Raw genomic sequence first — 5,000 nt, 5'->3', positions numbered from 1 at the left:
CAACAACCACAATCCACCCATAACCTCAACACTACAACCAAACCACAATCCACTCCAAACCCACAACTTACCACAAACTACAACCCAACCATAATCCACCCACATCTATAACCACAACCACAACCCACCCACAACCCCCTCCTCCACAACCCCACACGAACAACACACAACAACCCCTCTTACCCACCCACCCCACCCCCAACCCCCATCACCCTATATATCCTCTCCCCACCCACCCTTTTCTTCCAAACTTTTTTTTTTTTTTTTTTTTTTTTTTTTTTTTTTTTTTTTTTTTTTTTTTTTTACTTCTTGAAGACAGTGACTACTCCGCTAAGATTGGGAAAAAGGGAGAAGACGACGACGGTTCCCTGCTCAAGAAATCTCGGCAAATGGCTGTGCATATATTAGCCCATCTCTCGAGGAATCAGTTTCGTAAAGAGAGGAAGGGAGGGGGATAAAGAATAGATAGATAAGACACACACGCACACACACACACACACACACATACACACACACACACACCCACACACCCACACAGGCACACACACGCACCCTCCCCCCTCCCTCTTCCCGTACACGCACAGGAGCGCACAGAATCACACAAACACACACACACATCTATTTATTCACAGGTCTGTATATATATGGTGATTCACGCCTCTTAACCTAAGAAAAAAAAGCTAAAGGAACATAAATAATATCCAATATTCATACTATTTTCTCCACACTGAAACAGAACTCACAAATAAACCATTATCGATAGTTCACTCGTTATATATATATATATATATATATATATATATATATATATATATATATATATATATATATATATATATATATACATATATATATATAGATAGATAGATAGATAGATAGATAGATAGATAGATAGATAGATAGATAGATTTTTTTTTTTTTTTTTTTTTTTGTCTTTTTGTCAATCTTGTTTTCTTTCCCGTTCGCTCCTTACGTCCTCCTTTCTTAATCTCCCATCACCATCTTCTTTATCCCCTTTTGCTGTTGTCTCCTTCCAAACGCCACTCACCCTGCTTACCCTACTAATCACCTGCTTTTTTCCGTCCCCCAACGCTATTCTCCCTGCTTCCCTGCTTACACATTTCCCCCTGCCTTATAATCTTCCCCTGCCAAATCCGTCTTTTTCCCCTGTTACTTACTAACCTTCCTTTGCAGCTGACACTTTTTTCCTTCTTTTTTTATCCCTGTCATTGTTTTCTATCTATTTATTATGAGTAATTTAAACCGCTGCGCTGAAAGGCTGCTTTTCAAAGGATGTAGATTCATGAGGTATAGTTATAGTATTTCTAAATATATGCCAATGATTCATAATTCAGCCAAGACAGTAGTGAATGATTTCACAGGTGCGCATATGGAGACACACACACACACACACACACACACACACACACACACACACACACACACACACACACACACACACACACACACACACACACACACACACACACAAAAAAAAAAAAAAAAAAAACGCGCGCACACACACACATATGTATGTATGTGAGTGTACATAGACACAGTCAACTCAGCTGTGAGTACTGGCGTCAGCATACTGGGGTCAAAATCGGACGGAAGGGAATTGTCGACCAAATAGCAACTTCCCGCTGGATTATAATGCATGTTTTTGCTGTTTAGCATTCTGATTATCTATCTATCTACCGATCTATCTCTTGCTATCTATCAGTAATGTGACGTTTTATCTTTTTATATTTGATGATCTATCTATTTATATCTATCTGATATATTCATATCAATTTATCTATCTATATTTAGGTATATAATGAGAACAGTGAAATGAAACCAAATATCTATCGCAACCAAATAAAAGAAGAAAATCAATTAAACAGGTTGAAAGAAGAGGGACTAGACTGCAAAGAAAGAAAAAAAAGAAAAGGAAAATAGGAACAAGGAGAAGAAACAGAAAAAATAACTACATTTCTCCATATTAATATCCTGTTCCTGAACTTACGATTAGATGTACACATCATAATATCTGTCTTGATGAGCGAGTCTAAATGTCTTGCGTCGTCGTGTCCTTCTCTGCATCTTTGTCTTGAAGGAAGGTGTCCTTTTCTTGTTCTTATTTTCTGCTGTCTTGAGGATGGCCTTGTCTTGTCTTTTTGTTTTGTCTGTTTGTTTTTAAGTGATTGTTTTTGTTTCCGTCCGTTTCTTATTTACTGATTCTGACTTTTTTTCTCATATTTATTGGTTGTTTTTTGTTCTGCATTCCCCACTCCTCTCTCTCTCTCCCTCTCTTCTTTCCTCCCTTCATATCTTTTCCTCCCCTCCATCCATCCCTTCATTCCTCCCTTCCATTCTTATATCCTCCTTTATCTTCCCCCTCCCTCCCTCCTCTCCCCTTCTCTATTCTCTATTCCATATCTATCCCCCCTCCCTCCATCCCTTCTTTCCCCCCTTCCATTCTTATATCCTCCTTTATCATCCCCCTCCCTCCCTCCCTCAATCCCTCCTTCCCCTCCCTCCCTCTCCCTCGTCCCTCCTTCCCTCCCCTTCCCTTCTCTATTCGTCTCCCAAATTTCTTTCGATTATTTCTTCCCTCATCCGCTTCCTCGTGATCAGAGATGTCAATCCCGGTAGAGACAATTAATATCACAAGTGAAGTAAGACTAATTAGTGGGAGGGATAGATACACGTCACTTTCCATCTTCTTATTGTTTCTGTTTTTCCTTCTTTGTATATAGATTTTTTATTGTTTGTGTTTTTTTATGATTTTATTTATTGATTTTTACTTCACTGTTTAATTCATTTTGATTTATTTATGTTTAGATTCTTGTGGTTTTTTTTTAGTTCACGGTTTAATTATTATTATCTTTTTTGAACACTAGTGAGGTTGTTTTTTCTTTTCTTTTTTTAATGAGTTTAGTATTTTTCTCACGGAGTAAATTTCGTCATCGACTGATACCCAAAAAACAAACAAACAAACAAATAAACAAATAAGCTTGGTGTCTTGAAATAAAAGGCTGATGTTAAAAGAATAACTTTCGTATTACTTATCGATACCCGCCCAGCCTTCATCGCAATAATGATTTTGTCTGCAGTTCCTCCCCCTCCCCCCCTCTACCCACACCAACGGCCCCCCCTTGTCTCCCTTCACAGCATCCCCCTGTCCCCTCCCCCCCCCCTTCCCCCCTTCCCCCCGCCCGTGGCACTCATCCAATATACAATTTTTATGATACATCTTTTATTATACCATTCCATCAAGGGCGCTCTCATTTACCAAAAATTCCCGAGGTCCTCCCCCCCCCCTTACTCCCCCACGAACTATCACCCCCCCTCCTCCTTCCTCTCTTCTTCCTTCCTTCCCCCCTCCACCCCCTTCCTGATCCCCACCCCTCCCCATCACAGGAAGAACCCCCCCCCCCGCAATACCTCCCCTCCCCTACTCCCCCCCTACCCATATTACTCCCACCTCCCTCCCTACTTCCCCCCCCTCTCCCCTCCCCAACCCCCCCCAACCCCAACCCTCATCCTCGTCTACGCCGCGATCCCCCATCTCGGTTCCAATAGGTATAAATCTTATATTAATCGCCTATCGCACAATATCATTTCGGAGTCAGTGGCGGCGGGGCCTGAGCTGGCGCGCGCGGGAAGCACACACCGACCCTCCCAGGCGGCCGAGACAATTCCATCTCCTGCTCGCATTTTTTTTTTTTTTTTTTTCCTCCGTCGTCTGCCCGCCTTCCGCCCTTGCGCCTTTGTCTCCCCAAGGGGCGTCGCGGCTTCCCGATGACGAAACTTAACCGCGATTAAGAGCGATATCGAGCGCGTAAGCATCGGAGGAGGGTCGTCGCTAGATGAGGGATCTGGCGAGCGCTGGCAACGCGTGACCCGGCCTCATCCATTGCCGAAGAAATTGTGGTTGCAGGAGGCAGGCCGGGGGCTCGTGTCCCCTTATTTTTAGGTGGTAGGTGGTAGGAGGGGGTGTGGTGGGGGTAGGGTGTGTGTGGGGGTAGGGGGTAGGTGGTAGGAGGGGTGTGTGTGGGGGTAGGTGGCAGGAGGGTGGTGTGTGGGGGGTAGGTTGTAGGAGGCGGGGTATATGGGGGTAGGGGGTAGGTGGTAGAAGGTTGTGTTGGGGTAGGGGGTAGGTGGTAGGTAGGAGGGTGTGTGTGTGGGGGTAGGTGGTAGGTTGTAGGAGGCGGTGTATGGGGGTAGGGGGTAGGTGGTAGGTGGTAGGAGGGTGTGTGTGGGGGTAGGTGGTAGGTTGTAGGAGGCGGTGTATGGGGGTAGGGGGTAGGTGGTAGAAGGGAGTGGGGGTAGGTGGTAGGTGGTAGGAGGGGGTGTGGGGGTAGGGGGTAGGTGGTAGGTTGTAGGAGGGTGGTGTGTGGGGAAGGGGGTAGGGGGTAGGTGGTACGAGGGTATGTGTGGGGGTAGGGGGTAGGTTGGTAGGAGGGTGTGTGTGGGGGTAGGGGGTAGGTTGTAGGAGGGGGGTGTGGGGGTAGGGGGTAGGTGGTAGAAGGGAGTGGGGGTAGGGGGTAGGTGGTAGAAGGTGTGTGGGGGTAGGGGGTAGGTGGTAGGTTGTAGGAGGGTGTGTGTGGGGGAAGGGTGGTAGGTAGTAGGGAGGGTGTGTGTAAGGGTAGGGGGTATGTGGCAGGAGGGTGTGTGTGGGGGTAGGGGGTAGGTGGTAGGAGGGTGTGTGTGGGGGTAGGTGGTAGGTTGTAGGAGGGGGGTGTGGGGGTAGGGGGTAGGTGGTAGAAGGGAGTGGGGGTAGGGGGTAGGTGGTAGAAGGGTGTGGGGGTAGGGGTAGGTGGTAGGTTGTAGGAGGGTGTGTGTGGGGGAAGGGGGTAGGTAGTAGGAGGGTGTGTGTAAGGGTAGGGGGTAGGTGCTAGGGGTGTGTGTGGGGGTCAGGGGGTAATATTAATTCCTATATGGGTTTCTACTCGTATATCATTCCTCTGATATCTCTGAGAGAGAGAGAGAGAGAGAGAGAGAGAGAGAGAGAG

This window comes from Penaeus vannamei, chromosome 23 (assembly GCF_042767895.1).
Source record: "Penaeus vannamei isolate JL-2024 chromosome 23, ASM4276789v1, whole genome shotgun sequence".
Classification (NCBI taxonomy): Eukaryota; Metazoa; Arthropoda; class Malacostraca; order Decapoda; family Penaeidae; genus Penaeus; species Penaeus vannamei.
Note: the sequence above shows the minus strand (reverse complement) of the source record.